Here is an 18753-nt window from a genome sequence, read left to right on the forward strand (position 1 = left end):
TATGGGACTCAACTGCTGTGGTCATCAGTCCCCTAGAACTTAGAACTACTTAAACCTAACTAACCTAAGGACAGCACACAACACCCAGCCATCACGAGGCAGAGAAAATCCCTGACCCCGCCGGGAATCGAACCCGGGAACCCGGGCGTGGGAAGCGAGAACGCTACCGCACGACCACGAGATGCGGGCGACGGTATTGTTATCCTTGGTCAAAGCGAGAAGGAATTACGGATCGTACTGAATGGGATGAGGAAGACGGGATATGGACTGAGAGTAAAGCAAAGAAAGACGAAGATAATGGTGAGTTGCAGAACTGATATTAGCGACAAACTTTGTATGAAAATTGTCGATCACGTAGTGGAAGAACTGAAGAAATGCTGCCACCCTGGAAGCGAAATTCCGCATGGCGAACGAACCAAAGAGCATATACGAAGAATACCTGCACAGGAAAAAAGGGAATGTCTTGCTAAAAAAAAGCCCACTAATATCACACATAGGCCGTAATCTCAGGTAGAAATTTTCTGAGAAACCTCGTATTGTGCGGATGAGAGCCGTGGGCCGTGGGACGACTGAAATATAGAGAAGTGTAGTGTTTAACATGTGGTGCTATAGGAGATTGATGAGTAAGAAATGTGGAGATTGGTGCAGAATCCTTGAAGAAAAAATATGTGAGAAAAACTGATTATATGCACGGATAGCTAAAAGGACGTTAGGGAATAACTTCCGTCGTAGTAGGTGGAGCTGCAGACAGCACAGATTCTTGAGGAAGACAAAGATTAAAATACATATCCAGTAAATAGTTCAGGACTTGGGATGAAAGTGCTCCTCCGAGATAAAGCGGTTGAGGCATGAGAGGAAGTCGTGTCAGGCTGCATCAAAGCGGTCAAAAGTCTGAACAAAGAAAAAAAAATTTAATGTTATGTGTGTACTATGTAGAACGTTAAGTCATTTTAGATGCCTATAAGAGTTTTCGCTCAGATGTCAGCGATGGAGGATAGTATCAAATTGGCCTAAGACAGGGAAGGAAACCGGCAGTGTACGAGTAAATGTCAAAGGAAGCACCCCTTACCTCGGATTAAATGTCTTAAAGAACCCATAGAAAACCTAATTGAGTATAGCCAAACGTAGATTTCGGTCTTGCTCCATCTCGCTCCGTCAGAATGTAACTTAGGTATCCCGCTCAATTCGAATGTACCTCCAGTATGGTAACCAAGGCGCCCCTCACACAGCTGCTGCTGTCACGTCAGCCTCACTGGCAGGTTAACAAGCTGTGTCTGTTTCCATATACTGCACACGTGTAACATGAAAAGCTTCCGTAACACCGAGTGAAACTAGTCGACGGTGCAGTCTAGCGCTTCCCGACAAGGAAAAACTGTACTAGAAACACCAACAATAAAAACAAACAACATTAGACGTTTTTCTGTATAGTCCATCACCAAAAAGCTGTTATAAAACTCTGCGTTGTTGCAGCTGGTGTCGACTAGTTGATCATCTTCTAGCAGACCTGTGCATAATACATGATAAGAGTACGCTACTGAAAACATTATTTAGTTCCTTTAAAAATAAGCGAGGTCATTGTCATATTCCAGCAGCTATCAATGTAACCCAGAAAATTTCCCACATTTTCGGCTGTTACTTTGAGAAAACAATACCGTGATTTTTATTAGTTCTGGATATATAGAATTGAAGATTATGATGTTTTATCGAAATTGGTCACATCATAATAACAAATGCGCAACTAAGACTGCAAAATAAACGATAAATCTGAAATATCAACACAATTGCTGGATCTCTAGCGACGAATATGTCGACAATAATACAATATACAGGCTGTCCCCCAAAAGGAGTTTACAAGTTTGAATTTTAATAACTGGGGAGCTATTAATGATAACCCGATCCAGTGGTGATTCTATGGTGCTCCTATGACTGTGTGTGTAGCCATTCATTTGCTTTTCTTTTGTTATTATTTTCAGTTGCCGGTAACTAGACAAAAATCTCAAGATGGCTGTAAACTTCTCGTTGGAACGGAGAAAATTGATTTTAAAGTGTTGTTGAAATGTAAAACATGAAAGGAGTGCAAAGGTGATGGCGGGCAGAGTTTGGTATTGGACCACTGTCACATGTAACAATAACGAAATTACGTGACAGATTTGAGAGGAAAGGAAGAGTGCGTGATTTGAAGATGGGGTGGTGTGGCAGGAAGAAATCAGTAGCGAATAATAGAGGGATGAACACAGTGGTACAAACTCTGACAAGATCCCCAAAGAAAAGCATGCAGCAAGCTGCACTTCAATCACGTGTAAGCAAATGAAGTATTCACCGTATTTTAAAGTAAGCAACTTGAAAACCCACACATTACCATCGTGGCTTGCGGTAATTACTGGATGAATGAGATGGATAGGCTGACAAGAAAATGTTGAGTTTTCAGCGATATCTCCCGATTAAACACCGTTAGACTTCATCTGTGGGGAACTCTGAAGAACACCTTCTACGCTGGATGAGGCGATTGTGACGACCTGTGAATCCATTCCAACTGAAACCGTAACACATGTGTGTCGATGTGTTTCTCAGCGTTGCAGACACTGTACCCTCACAGAGTACATGCTCAGCAAATGAAGAGTAATGATTCTGCAATCCTCAGCCGCGTTCATGCTCTACCAATCTACTAGCTGCCTGATTGACCAATATAAATTTATCACAATCAAAAAAATGTTTCAAATGGCTCTGAGCACTATGGGACTTAACATCTATGGTCATCAGTCCCCTAGAACTTAGAACTACTTAAACCTAACTAACCTAAGGACATCACACAACACCCAGTCATCACGAGGCAGAGAAAATCCCTGACCCCGCCGGGAATCGAACCCGGGAACCCGGGCGTGGGAAGCGAGAATGCTACCGCACGACCACGATTATCACAATCAAGTAATTTTGGTAACCCACTTTTGGTTAGTAATTGCTTCTGATCTTTTCAATTGAAAATACACTGCGCTGTGATATTCTTCACATAGCAGGAAATCCTATAATTGCAGGATTTCGGAACCTTTGGCCGTAAAATACCATTAGAGTGCTTCATCCTGTAACGATGTAATATATTCGCTACTGATGAAGTATTGCCATTATTAATCATTTCTTCACGAAACTAGCTTTACTTCGAACGTAGTCTTCAACTGTATGCTTCTGAAAGGCATATGTGCTAGCTATTAAACTTGCAACACCATTTGCATAAAGAATACTACCTTATTGGAAAGCAAATCATCAGCATTTCAGCGCAACCATACAGTATGGGTTGGAGTAAAGCCAGCTACATTCTATAGATGAAAAGAGATTACACAGCGAGTTTCTGATCAATAAATAGCATTTCAATGTTGTTTATTTGTAAGAAGATCGTGATTTTTCTCTTATATTTATCATTTGTTAAGCCCCGTCGCTGTACCCTGTCTTCGAGATCTCCGTGACAGTTTTCAACAATATAACGCAATAACGCATTTCCAACAAGATAATGCAAGAAACGCAGTTTTCAAGATAACGCAAGAATGAATTTTACCATAGCTGTTCAGACTTACCTCAGCACAGAGGGTGCTCGACTAATATCCTGACCGGCATGCTCTCTAGACGTCTCACCTACTGAAAACATCTGGTCATGACCACTCACTAGACAATAAGATCGATCAGCTCTGACATAGAGTTGAAGTATCATGGAATGACATACCTGTGTCTGTCATCCAAGATCGGTTCAATTCCATGCCCAGCAAGTTTAGGGCCTTTTTTGCTGCTTTGTGTACTAAATTTTTCACCCTGCATTGCTACAAACTTCACAGAAATTTAATAGTGCTTTCTTGCTACCACAACATAGATTCACAAGAACTAAAATTTCGTTATTTCCTATTGTTCCTGGTGTTCCAAGTTTTATCACCAGACTGTGTACTTGGAAATATTCTTAACAGTCACCTACCTGTGCTTCTGGCCTCGCTATCAGACTGCCATTAACCCAAATGTCCTGATTCAGAGCGTCTCTCCAATGGTTTCATGTTACTTTTTTTTTTACTCCCTTACAAATTAAAATAAATTTTCTTCGCTTATTCAGCTAAAACCAATAAAAATGCTTCACTCACTTTCTACACAAGGAGAAATTATAGTTTAACCAGGAGAAAATTTTTAGTTTCATATACACTCCTGGAAATGGAAAAAAGAACACATTGACACCGGTGTGTCAGACCCACCATACTTGCTCGGGACACTGCGAGAGGGCTGTACAAGCAATGATCACACGCACGGCACAGCGGACACACCAGGAACAGCAGTGTTGGCCGTCGAATGGCGCTAGTTGCGCAGCATTTGTGCACCGCCGCCGTCAGTGTCAGCCAGTTTGCCGTGGCATATCAAGGAGAAAGAAAACTGGCGTTCTACGGATCGGAGCGTGGAATGTCAGATCCCTTAATCGGGCAGGTAGGTTAGAAAATTTAAAAAGGGAAATGGATAGGTTGAAGTTAGATATAGTGGGAATTAGTGAAGTTCGGTGGCAGGAGGAACAAGACTTCTGGTCAGGTGACTACAGGGTTATAAACACAAAATCAAATAGGGGTAATGCAGGAGTAGGTTTAATAATGAATAGGAAAATAGGAATGCGGGTAAGCTACTACAAACAGCATAGTGAACGCATTATTGTGGCCAAGATAGATACGAAGCCCACGCCTACTACAGTAATACAAGTTTATATGCCAACTAGCTCTGCAGATGACGAAGAAATTGAAGAAATGTATGATGAAATAAAGGAAATTATTCAGATTGTGAAGGGAGACGAAAATTTAATAGTCATGGGTGACTGGAATTCGAGTGTAGGAAAAGGGAGAGAAGGAAACATAGTAGGTGAATATGGATTGGGGGACAGAAATGAAAGAGGAAGCCGCCTGGTCGAATTTTGCACAGAGCACAACATAATCATAACTAACACTTGGTTTAAGAATCATGAAAGAAGGTTGTATACATGGAAGAACCCTGGAGATACTAAAAGGTATCAGATAGATTATATAATGGTAAGACAGAGATTTAGGAACCAGGTTTTAAATTGTAAGACATTTCCAGGGGCAGATGTGGACTCTGACCACAATCTATTGGTTATCACCTGTAGATTAAAACTGAAGAAACTGCAAAAAGGTGGGAATTTAAGGAGATGGGACCTGGATAAACTAAAAGAACCAGAGGTTGTACAGAGATTCAGGGAGAGCATAAGGGAGCAATTGACAGGAATGGGGGAAATAAATACAGTAGAAGAAGAATGGGTAGCTTTGAGGGATGAAGTAGTGAAGGCAGCAGAGGATCAAGTAGGTAAAAAGACGAGGGCTAGTAGAAATCCTTGGGTAACAGAAGAAATATTGAATTTAATTGATGAAAGGAGAAAATATAAAAATGCAGTAAGTGAAACAGGCAAAAAGGAATACAAACGTCTCAAAAATGAGATCGTCAGGAAGTGCAAAATGGCTAAGCAGGGATGGCTAGAGGACAAATGTAAGGATGTAGAGGCCTATCTCATTAGGGGTAAGATAGATACCGCCTACAGGAAAATTAAAGAGACCTTTGGAGATAAGAGAACGACTTGTATGAATATCAAGAGCTCAGATGGAAACCCAGTTCTAAGCAAAGAAGGGAAAGCAGAAAGGTGGAAGGAGTATATAGAGGGTCTATACAAGGGCGATGTACTTGAGGACAATATTATGGAAATGGAAGAGGATGTAGATGAAGATGAAATGGGAGGTATGATACTGCGTGAAGAGTTTGACAGAGCACTGAAAGACCTGAGTCGAAACAAGGCCCCCGGAGTAGACAATATTCCATTGGAACTACTGACGGCCGTGGGAGAGCCAGTCCTGACAAAACTCTACCACCTGGTGAGCAAGATGTATGAAACAGGCGAAATACCCTCAGACTTCAAGAAGAATATAATAATTCCAATCCCAAAGAAAGCAGGTGTTGACAGATGTGAAAATTACCGAACTATCAGCTTAATAAGTGACAGCTGCAAAATACTAACACGAATTCTTTACAGACGAATGGAAAAACTAGTAGAAGCCAACCTCGGGGAAGATCAGTTTGGATTCCGTAGAAACACTGGAACACGTGAGGCAATACTGACCTTACGACTTATCTTAGAAGAAAGATTAAGGAAAGGCAAACCTACGTTTCTAGCATTTGTAGACTTGGAGAAAGCTTTTGACAATGTTGACTGGAATACTCTCTTTCAAATTCTAAAGGTGGCAGGGGTAAAATACAGGGAGCGAAAAGCTATTTACAATTTGTACAGAAACCAGATGGCAGTTATAACAGTCGAGGGACATGAAAGGGAAGCAGTGGTTTGGAAGGGAGTGAGACAGGGTTGTAGCCTCTCCCCGATGTTATTCAATCTGTATATTGAGCAAGCAGTAAAGGAAACAAAAGAAAAATTCGGAGTAGGTATTAAAATTCATGGAGAAGAAATAAAAACTTTGAGGTTCGCCGATGACATTGTAATTCTGTCAGAGACGGCAAAGGACTTGGAAGAGCAGGTGAATGGAATGGACAGTGTCTTGAAAGGAGGATATAAGATGAACATCAACAAAAGCAAAACAAGGATAATGGAATGTAGTCTAATTAAGTCGGGTGATGCTGAGGGAATTAGATTAGGAAATGAGGCACTTAAAGTAGTAAAGGAGTTTTGCTATTTGGGGAGCAAAATAACTGATGATGGTCGAAGTAGAGAGGATATAAAATGTAGGCTGGCAATGGCAAGGAAAGCGTTTCTGAAGAAGAGAAATTTGTTAACATCCAGTATTGATTTAAGTGTCAGGAAGTCATTTCTGAAAGTATTTGTATAGAGTGCAGCCATGTATGGAAGTGACACATGGACGATAAATAGTTTGGACAAGAAGAGAATAGAAGCTTTCGAAATGTGGTGCTACAGAAGGATGCTGAAGATTAGATGGGTAGATCACATAACTAATGAGGAAGTATTGAATAGGATTGGGGAGAAGAGAAGTTTGTGGCACAACTTGACCAGAAGAAGGGATCGGTTGGTAGGACATGTTCTGAGGCATCAAGGGATCACCAATTTAGTATTGGAGGGCAGCGTGGAGGGTAAAAATCGTAGAGGGAGACCAAGAGATGAATACACTAAGCAGATTCAGAAGGATGTAGGTTGCAGTAGGTACTGGGAGATGAAAAAGCTTGCACAGGATAGAGTAGCATGGAGAGCTGCATCAAACCAGTCTCAGGACTGAAGACCACAACAACAACAACAACGGAGCTCCATCGCAGTCTTTAACACTGGTAGCATGCCGCAACAGCGTGGACGTGAACCGTATGTGCAGTTGACGGACTTTGAGCGAGGGCGCCTAGTGGGCATGCGGGAGGCCGGGTGGCCGTACCGCCGAATTGCTCAACACGTGGGGCGTGAGGTCTCCACAGTACATCGATGTTGTCGCCAGTGGTCGGCGGAAGGTGCACGTGCCCGTCGACCTGGGACCGGACCGCAGCGACGCACGGATGCACGCCAAGACCGTAGGATCCTACGCAGTGCCGTAGGGGACCGCACCGCCACTTCTCAGCAAATTAGGGACACTGTTGCCCCTGGGGTATCGGCGAGGACCATTCGCAACCGTCTCCATGAAGCTGGGCTACGGTCCCGCACACCGTTAGGCCGTCTTCCGCTCACGCCCCAACATCGTGCAGCCCGCCTCCAGTGGTGTCGCGACAGGCGTGAATGGAGGGACGAATGGAGACGTGTCGTCTTCAGCGATGAGAGTCGCTTCTGCCTTGGTGCCAATGATGGTCGTATGCGTGTTTGGCGCCGTGCAGGTGAGCGCCACAATCAGGACTGCATACGACCGAGGCACACAGGGCCAACACCCGGCATCATGGTGTGGGGAGCGATCTCCTACACTTGCCGTACACCATTGGTGATCGTCGAGGGGACACTGAATAGTGCACGGTACATCCAAACCGTCAGCGAACCCATCGTTCTACCATTCCTAGACCGGCAAGGGAACTTGCTGTTCCAACAGGACAATGCACGTCCGCATGTATCCCGTGCCACCCAACGTGCTCTAGAAGGTGTAAGTCAACTACCCTGGCCAGCAAGATCTCCGGATCTTTCCCTTATTGAGCATGTTTGGGACTGGATGAAGCGTCGTCTCACGCGGTCTGCACGTCCAGCACGAACGCTCGTCCAACTGAGGCGCCAGGTGGAAATGGCATGGCAAGCCGTTCCACAGGACAACATCCAGCATCTCTACGATCGTCTCCATGGGAGAATAGCAGCCTGCATTGCTGCGAAAGGTGGATATACACTGTACTAGTGCCGACATTGTGCATGCTCTGTTGCCTGTGTCTATGTGCCTGTGGTTCTGTCAGTGTGATCATGTGATGTATCTGACCCCAGGAATGTGTCAATAAAGTTTCCCCTTCCTGGGACAATAAATTCACGGTGTTCTTATTTCAATTTCCAGGAGTGTAGGTCAAGAAGTATTACATTGACATGATTAATTTTTTAGTGAATCGATTCTGAAAATTGTTTTATTTTTTGCAAAACATGTTCGTGAGAAAAAATATGTTGGTCACACTCTGGTCCGCCACATTTTAATGTCCTGTCCGGATTTTAACACACAGCGTCTAGATCTTAACCTGCCATGTACTTTAGATGCCATTTCAGCGGATGACCCACGAGCAGCTGCTCGTGTTCTTCGTTTTATCAATTTGACAAACCACTCTAAGGACATACGATGATGCTGTTTTTTAATCCTATGCCTGTCAGTCTGTCTTTTATCGTGTTTTCCCTTTTAGTTGTTGTTTTAAACTTGTGCCTCGCGGTGCATTCTTAACGTAGTCAGGGCGCTAATGACCATTGAAGTTGTGCGCCCTAAAACCACACAAAAAAAAAAAACCTCTGATCTGTACGAAGCTGCTCTCTAACGTATCTAATGGATATATTCCAGAGATTGAGACCAGATCCTAGACAGTGGTATCATCCAAAGATCACAGTGCCACACCATAGGCGGCAACGCACATTGATACCACAGCTATTAGCGAAGTCTCGCTGCAATCCGTGACGACGAATTGGAGACGCTAATGAAGATATGCCGTTTCTCTCTCTCTCAGCACAGCAGCGTCCTCACACAGAGGTGCATACAGACCCGAGATTGGAAGCACCCTGACCACTTAGTGACGTCAGCTGAAGCAGTCAGCCTCATCGAGCAGAACGAAAGAGTATTCAAGTCTCAGATAGAACTGTACTTTTGTAAATGTTGAATATTGTACTTTAAGAGAAGAGTTTGTTAATTAGCGCATTAAGTGTTGCTTTAACACTCAATGACGTCTGTAAATTATCAGAAATTCCTGAGGCAAAGGACTGTATCAAGTTAAGTATATCTTTTTATTTATTCAAGTAACAAAGTGAACTAATGTTTCATATGTTGTAGATCCAATGATCCACAGTTATGGCCAGGAGATTGTACTTATTTGTGATAAAACACAGACAAGCGTTGAGTGAAATACAAAGAAAAACCTGAGGAGCTCGTCTAGATGTATTCCATCACTGAATTCTGCTGCAGAGGCAAAGTCGATACGGCTAGATGCAGGCACCAAACCTGTGTATATCGTTGAAGGCGGCTTCCTGACATTTCCAATACTTTGTAGTCATCAGAGAGGTAATTCTAACTATCAGTTTGACTACCTGTTGAAAAACAGATTTGGAGTGTTCCATAAAGGTCCTCTTTTCATCCACAATGGCGATATCTACAAATAAAATTATGAACTATGGGGATTTTTGAAGGATTTCTGTTGACAGAAAACCCGTGCTTCAGCAATATTTACATTGTTTCGTGAATAACCAAATGAGTTTGTTGTCTCTGAGCTACCACTACGTTATCACGAGTATATTACTCGTCTTTTCTTCAAGTTTCGAGTGCGCAGATATTTCTGCTAAGAAGTATTGATATACACACTTACTCTTTCAATAGCGTGACCGGTCTAAGAAAGTTTCTAGGTGAGGTAGGTATGTCCATTTCTTTACCAGTGGTTTCTGTGCGAAACCTTAATTTTTAGGTCGACTATCTTACTAGTGATGTGATGACGTTTACAGGTACTTACTGAACACTAGCGGCCATCTGAAATACTCGAGTTTGAATAGTACACATATCCCATCTGTACTAGCTCCCGTATTATGGTCAAGAAACCCGTTATCTTTAAGCTGGTTCATGCTTAAGTCCAAAATACGTCAGTTTTTATTGATGTTAAGTGCTAATGCGTCCAATTATCTTTTATGCGCAGCAGGTTATAATTACGAGTCATATTTCGTATTCAATAAGATGACCATGTTTGATTTCAATCTGAAAACGCTGCCAGTATTCAATAAGATGTTCATGTTTGATTTTAATCTGAAAACGCCGTCAAGTAAGCGTCGAATCATCTCCGCTTTTTAGCAGCGAAATCGTGGAACCTCTTGTCGTAACCAGTGACACACTATATCGCCTACCGGATGAATCGTCAAATGATCATCAGCCAGTAATCTCCAACACTGCAACGGTAGCACCACACAGCGTGGAATTTCTTGGTGTATTTTTAATCAGTACCAGAACAATCATCAACAAAACTGAAGCAAGAGGTAGAATGTGCTTGACGGATCGCAGAGTTGCTGACACATCATGGATTCTGGGAGCTAACAACTTCTTCGCCAGCAATAAGAGTAAACGAAGCACTATGCAGAATACGTTACGCACCACATGTTCTACAAGCTAAACGTTTAAACGAAATGGATGCACATAGTGAAGAAAACATCAAGAAGTTGTGCATTGTGTAGCACAGTGAGACGACTACATCGTACCGAACACCTGTGCCAAACATGTGAGATAGCATACCATCTGAGTAGTAATGAGTGCAGAATGGCACGATCCCTGCTTTACCGGTCAGACCACAGAGAATAAAATCAACTGTAAAAATTTTTTAGCGAAATACTTATGTTACTTTGACGTATACTTGATTGTACCAATATTAATCACACAATAAATTTAACAAATATTTTATTACTGATGAAGAAAGGGATGTAATTCAGTAGCTTCAAGGTCGATATCAGCTCCCTGGCTATCTGAACTCACGGCATTAATGTTTCTCACATTTATTTCCAAACCAACTGCTGAACAGGCGACGTACAGTCTTTTAATCGTAGTTGTACTGCCAGGTCTTCACATATGAGGACGCTGTCGTCAACAGATCGATTGTTTGGAGAACGGCATGAAATCTGATCCCTGCGCTATCCTAATCCAATCACGAGCGTACGAGGGCAGTTCAATAAGTAATGCAACACATTTTTTTTCTCGGCCAATTTTGGTTGAAAAAACCGGAAATTTCCTGTGGAATATTTTCAAACATTCCCGCTTCGTCTCGTATAGTTTAATTGACTTCCGACAGGTGGCAGCGCTGCACGGAGCTGTTAAAATGGCTTCTGTAACGGATGTGCGTTGCAAACAATGGGCAGTGATCGAGTTTCTTTTGGCGGAAAACCAGGGCATCTCAGATATTCATAGGCGCTTGCAGAATGTCTACGGTGATCTGGCAGTGGACAAAAGCACGGTGAGTCGTTGGGCAAAGCGTGTGTCATCATCGCCGCAAGGTCAAGCAAGACTGTCTGATCTCCCGCGTGCGGGCCGGCCGTGCACAGCTGTGACTCCTGCAATGGCGGAGCGTGCGAACACACTCGTTCGAGATGATCGACGGATCACCATCAAACAACTCAGTGCTCAACTTGACATCTCTGTTGGTAGTGCTGTCACAATTGCTCACCAGTTGGGATATTCAAAGGTTTGTTCCCGCTGGGTCCCTCGTTGTCTAACCGAACACCATAAAGAGCAAAGGAGAACCATCTGTGCGGAATTGCTTGCTCGTCATGTGGCTGAGGGTGACAATTTCTTGTCAAAGATTGTTACAGGCGATGAAACATGGGTTCATCACTTCGAACCTGAAGCAAAACGGCAATCAATGGAGTGGCGCCACACCCACTCCCCTACCAAGAAAAAGTTTAAAGCCATACCCTCAGCCGGTAAAGTCATGGTTACAGTCTTCTGGGACGCTGAAGGGGTTATTCTGTTCGATGTCCTTCCCCATGGTCAAACGATCAACTCTGAAGTGTATTGTGCTACTCTTCAGATTTTTGTGCCTACGAACACGCTGAAGTCGTTTCTTCAATTTCTGAACGAACTTCTCCTTCTTCATGACAACGCAAGACCTCACACAAGTCTTCGCACCAGAGAGGAGTTCACAAAACTTCAGTGGACTGTTCTTCCTCTTGCACCCTACAGCCCCGATCTCGCACTGTCGGATTTCCATATGTTTGGCCCAATGAAGGACGCAATCCGTGGGAGGCACTACGCGGATTATGAAGAAGTTATTGATGCAGTACGACGTTGGCTCCGACATCGACCAGTGGAATGGTACCGTGCAGGCATACAGGCCCTCATTTCAAGGTGGCGTAAGGCCGTAGCATTGAATGGAGATTACGTTGAAAAATAGTGTTGTGTAGCTAAAAGATTGGGGAATAACCTGGTGTATTTCAATGCTGAATAAAACAACTCCTGTTTCAGAAAAAAATGTGTTGCATTACTTATTGAACAGCCCTCGTAATTTCAAATTTCGAAGTAAGCTCACCGGACATAAAAACATTCACCACCAGGAGACATCGTACTAACAGCATGTAACACCGCCTTTAGCCTTGGCTGGCTTCTATTCAGCGAAGAACAAAGTTCCTTCAAATATTGCACATCTTGCTGAATTTACATCTACATCTACATAGATACTCCGTAAGCCACCGTGCGGTGCGTGGTGGAAGGTACCTTGTACCGCTACTAGTCACTTCCTTTCCTGTCCCACTGTCAAATAGAGTGAGGGGAAAAAGAGTGTTTATATGTTTCCGTATGAGCCCTAATTTCTTGTATCTTATCTTCGTGGTCCTTATGCTCAGTGTGTGTTGGCGGCAGTAGAATCGTGTGGCAGACAGCTTCAAATGCCGTCTTATCTATAGTGTTGCTCGAAAAGAACTTCGCCTTTCCTTCAGGTATTTCAATTTGAGTTCCATAAGAATCATCATAACACGTATTTTTAGAACCTATCGGTAACAAATGTAATAGCTCGCATCTGAAATGCCTCGATGTCTTCCTTCAATCCGACGTGGTGTGAATCCCAAACACCCGAGCAGTACTCAAGAATAGGTCGCACCAGCGTCCTGTATGCCGTCTCCTTTTCCCAAAATTCTCCCAATAAACCGAAGTCGACCATTCGCCTTCCCTGCCACAGTTCTCGCATGCTCGTTCCACTTCATATCGCTTCGCAACATTACGCCCACAGATATGTAAACGACTTGTCTGTCTCATTAAGGACACTAGTAATACTGTATCCGAACATTACAGATTTGCTTTTCCCGTTCATCCACATTAACTTAATTTTTTCCACATTTAGAGCTAACTGCCATTCATCACATCAACTAGAAATTTTGCATAACTGGTCTTGTATCTTCCTGCAGTCACTCAACTTAGCACCTTACCGTACACCACAGCATAATCAGCAAACAATCGCAGATTACTACCCATGCTGCCCGCCAAATCATTTATGTATATAGATAACAACAGACGTCCTATCACACTTTCACCCGGGGACTGAGTGTCTGTGTTGTCCTCATCATCATTCAGGAGTTGGCGAGTCTGGACAGTACAGAGATTGGAAATTTGTACCGGTGCTGATAACCATGACTTTTGAGTGCAGTGCCCCACAAACAAACAAAAGTTATCACATTCCCCTGGCACACTCCTGACACGACACCGTTGTCTCCGAAGAACACTCGCCATCGAGGACAACGTACTCGGTTCTATTACTTAAGAACTCTTCGAGCCACTCACATATCTGTGAACTTATTCCATACGCTCGTACTTTCGTTACCAAACTGCAATTGGGCACCGCGATAAATGGTTTTCGGAAATCTAGAAATAAGGGAGTCTGCCTGTTGGCCTTCATCTCAAGTTCGCGGTATGTCGCGTGAGAAAAGGGCCAGCTGACTTTCGCACGAGCGATATTTCCTAAATCTGTGGGATACGTGGACATAAATTTCTCAGTCTCAACAAAGTTTAATATATTCCAACTGAGAATATATTCAAGTATGCTACAGCAAACCGAAGTTAGGGAAATTGTTCTGTAATTCTGCAGGTCCATTCTTTTACCCTTCCTATATAATGGAGTCACCTGCGCTTTTTTCCAGTTACGTGGGATTTGGTGCTGAGCGAGAGATTCACGGCAATTGCAAGCTAGGAAAGGGGCCAATGTCGTAGACTAGGCTACGTAAAACCGAATTGCAGATTAGATGCCATAGAGCTATTACGAGTATACTGCGGCGATGATGTTCCAAATAGTCCTAGACATTTGTTGTGGGATGATCGGGTGATTTAGGCTACCAGGTGATAAGCAATGGATGTCTGAGTGCTCATCAAATCAGGAACGAACAGGTATTCGTGAAGCTATGTGAAAATGGGTGTTGTCATCTTGGAGGATAGGAGAGTCCACAGCAAACTCATCGTCTAGATGTAGGAAACCTTGGTCGCATAGAATATAAGAGTAACCATCCTGGTTCCTGAGTAAAGTGAAGTCAGTGTAAGAAAAACACCTCCAAAACACCACATAGCCGCCTCCGATCTGAAATCCACCCTTCATACACTGCTGTTTAAACGTCTCATTGAGTCACCGATGCAATCGACGCCTTACATCATTTGAAAGTATTCAACTTCGAGAGTCTACATACTACGCTGCCTCCAGTCAGCTATCGGGCACTTTCTGCTCTTCTCGGTCAACTGAAGGCTTGAAGCTCTACGTGCCGCTTTGTGAGCAATTACCTTCTGTGAGGTACCCGACTCCAATCACACAGTTTCCCTCATAATGCCCGATCAAAAAATGGTTGAAATTGACCAGAATTCACAGATAGGAGCAAATCCTAACTGGTCTGAAACCGGTTGTCATTGAAAAGGCGTGACACCCCTCTATGGACCCTATCAGTTGGGACATTCTTAAGACCACTGTTCTTACGCTGTGTTACATGGCTGCGAGCCGTACAACATTCCCTGAAGACACACTGGACAGCCCATGTGTATGCGGCAAGTTATTACTGGATGACATTCGTTGCAGTAAGGCACGCAGCCGTCTAGTAAGGTGGCTGCAGGATGGCTGTGTTTCATTTCGCTTTGCTCACAGCACAGCTCATGCAAACTGCCTTGAGAACTGCATAGCGTAACATTCAGTAGACACAAAAGAGTCATACCCTCTAAGAATCTAAACAATTCATATTACTTATTGTCCGATTTTCTTCAAATTTCGTACACAGTCTTTTTTTATTAATGGAATGGTGCTGTCAAAATTTCAGATATGATTTTTATTTATTATAGCTCTAAACTACTAAACTACTAAGACCTACGCTTGTTTTTTAAAACCAAGTTAGGAACAATAACAGATTGACTTTCATTATGATTTGAAGCCATTCCAAAGTTATCAGTGCATAAAAATCAATTAATTAAAATTTTCTTTTTAAAACTTTAGTCACTGTGCATTACGTAATAAAAAATCGGTCTAAATTATTATTTGAGTGCATTTTTTCGTCTGTGTGCGTGAGAATGATTGAGAGACTGTATGTGGGACATATGTTAAAATTTGATATTTCATTTTACGTAAAACCTTGTGCAAACGAACCGTGGGAAAGTATGTTGCAACCGCTATTTAGGTAACGTATGTTGGTGTGTGCTTGGTTTTGTATAAAAGCAGCTAGAACGGAAGTTAGAGGCAGAATAAATTTATTTATCCATTTGATGAATATTTTGCACTTCGTTTATTTTGATTTAACAAATTACAAGAATTTGAAGTTTAGCTGACATCAATTACGATCAACTTAGTGATTGGATAAGGCAAGATTTCCGTGAGAATGATCAGGAAGGAACGTTCTGATTGGTCGTTTAAATCAACAGCCAATCAAAAATAAGTAGGAGTGGGTAAACAGGAGGGTACCTCGGGAAGAGTCGCTTGCTTACTGGTCTACGAATAACACGATGTCAGATCGCTCCTTTAAAAATATTCTGTAAGATGAGGAAATCGTGAGCTAATTTCGGTTCGAACATATCGTGACTGAAGCGACTGGAGTTACGAACATTCTAATGAAAGTTTGGTATTCCTAAGTTAAATAGTTCGAGAGATATGAGAGTGTGAACTTTCTGGTCGTAGTAACAACTCTGGGTGGCGTGTTTCGTGCTCTGTACGGAATATTTTGGCGAGCACTTCTTACGAAGAACACCACTGAAACAACCAAATGTTTAACTCGCGAATTGTTCTGGGTCTGTGAATGGTAGAACGTGAAAATTAGTCGGGTCGGACTTACTAAAATTCTGGCTGCTTTTCGAGTGAATATTTGTTATACAGACAGTGAACTTCAAATGATAACGTTTTACCATATAGACCACGGAGTTGATAGCCATTTCATGTGTTTCAATATGAATAAAAAGCAGAGTTAGTCTAATTTTAAACACTTTTCTGCAAGTAGACTGAAGATCCTGAAAACCAGATTTTTTTAACCACGAACGTTCAGGAACTGACTTTCAGCTACAGTTGCGCGCCCTCTGTGTGGTAGGTATTAGGTGGTGGTTTCATCAATGCTGCTGTTCACTGCCTAGCACGTATCTGCTACCACAGAGAGAAGGGGTATCGGCAAGAATCCTATCGAGGTAGGTGGACTGAACGATAGCGTTAACTAAAACGCGTACCTCCGACCCCGCCCCGCCGCACATGGTGATACAACTACAAATCGGGCAACTTCATTCACGTTGTTGTAATCGGCAACTCCAAGCAAGATATCTCCTCTCTGCCATTCTGTCGCGGCCCCTTTTCGGCTCGTCTTTCTGCACTAATTCCTATAACAGTCTTGCGCATGTGCATCACTTCATTGTCGCTGCGTATGTCAGCGGTGGAGAGTTTTACGATATCTTGTATGTCGATCCTTCTGAGTGAAGGTTTGTGGGACTTCCGCCGTTCACGTGTGTAATAAAATGACACAAACACCTGCAGGCGTTCCTTCAGTGTTATTTAGCATACAGTAACTAGTGACTCAGTACACCAAATGGTTCAAATGGCTCTAAGCACTATGGGACTTAACATCTGAGGTCATCAGTCCCCTAGACTTAGAACTACTTAAACCTAACTAACCGAAGGACATCACACAGATCCATGCCCGAGGCAGGATTCGAACCTGCGACCGTAGCAGCAGCGCGGATCCGAACTGAAGGACCTAGAACCGCTCGGTCACAACGGCCGGCTCTCAGTACACCATCTTCAGGGATTAACTGACACTGAGGGGCTGAACTCCAGTCGTATACACGATCCCTTCAGTGGCTAACATCAATGAAGTCGTGTATACGATTGGAGATCACCCCCTCAGTGTCAGTTAAGGCCTGAAGATGGTGTATTGAGTCATCGAAACTGGTTGCAGTGTAATAAATAACACTGAAAGGACAGCTGCAGATGTTCCATAATATTACACTCACACCATTGTCTGGTACGAGTTCCACAACATCTAACGTACTCCAAAGCGACCATCCTGCTGTTTTTATGTGATGACTAATACTTTGCCCGCTAAAGTTAAACATTCTCTGTGGACCCCTATGAAACTAATGTGCATTAGTAACGGTTTGAGCTCAGAAACAGAAACTAGCAATCGCTACCTACTCGTCACATCAATAAACAGCTTTCATGTTATGCAACTTTCGATTACTAATTTGGCCACTGCACACGAGGAAACACCATCAGATTGAAGCAACGCCTTAGCGCACTCCTAATTACATTTGTTAAATCATGGGAGAAGTTGCAGGAGTTAGGCTTCATAAATGGAACAGACATCACAATTTGTAGGATTTATTTATATTCAGAATCAACATGAAATCTTTTTTGAATGCGACTCTTGGAAACAAAAACACAGAAAACTAACGTGAACTACTGAAGTTTGTCACGTGAGACTTTGTTCGACATCCTTAGAACTCAAAGAAAAAGAAAGTCACAGTTCCCCATTTGCAGAAGTCGCATTTTTAAATTAGCATGAGAAATAACCCAACAAACTCTGCATCCAAGATGCACAAACAACCAGATAAATGTGATTTGCTCAGAGTACTGTCTCTGAAATATAAAACTAACACCTAAAGCTAAAGCAAAAAGAGGCAGACTTCAAATTTCACAGTCAGCGAGGGACGCTAGCTTGGAAGCGAATAATGGAACATGAATACTTCCTGGAAATTAGCAAATAGATTGCCAGATTCTGTGTACTCAACTCAATCTCAGTTTCGAGAGGTGGCGACAAGCTTGCAGCTAAAGTAAATGAGCCACGTAGGATGAAAACAGAGAAGAACGCTGCACAAGCTTCCCTGATACGGCGTACAAATGTTCATAGGCAACTTGTAAGGTTGGTACTGGGTCTGAATGGTCTTTTACTACAGCTGAAGTACCATGGGTAGTGTCTAGAATGGGAGGCAGTACACAGGATCGGGCTTGGCCGAACAGAGATAGTGTTGAAATGGAGCTAGACTTCTCTAGTTTCACGGGAACGAATAGACAGGATTTATTTTGATGTCCATGCTGAAAGGATACTTTCTACATCTGAAGTAGGCACTTGGGGTCTAAGGGACCACTGCAGCCTCGCATCAGCGATTAACTCTCGGAAACCGC

This window comes from Schistocerca serialis, chromosome 5, assembly GCF_023864345.2.
Source record: "Schistocerca serialis cubense isolate TAMUIC-IGC-003099 chromosome 5, iqSchSeri2.2, whole genome shotgun sequence".
Classification (NCBI taxonomy): domain Eukaryota; kingdom Metazoa; phylum Arthropoda; class Insecta; order Orthoptera; family Acrididae; genus Schistocerca; species Schistocerca serialis.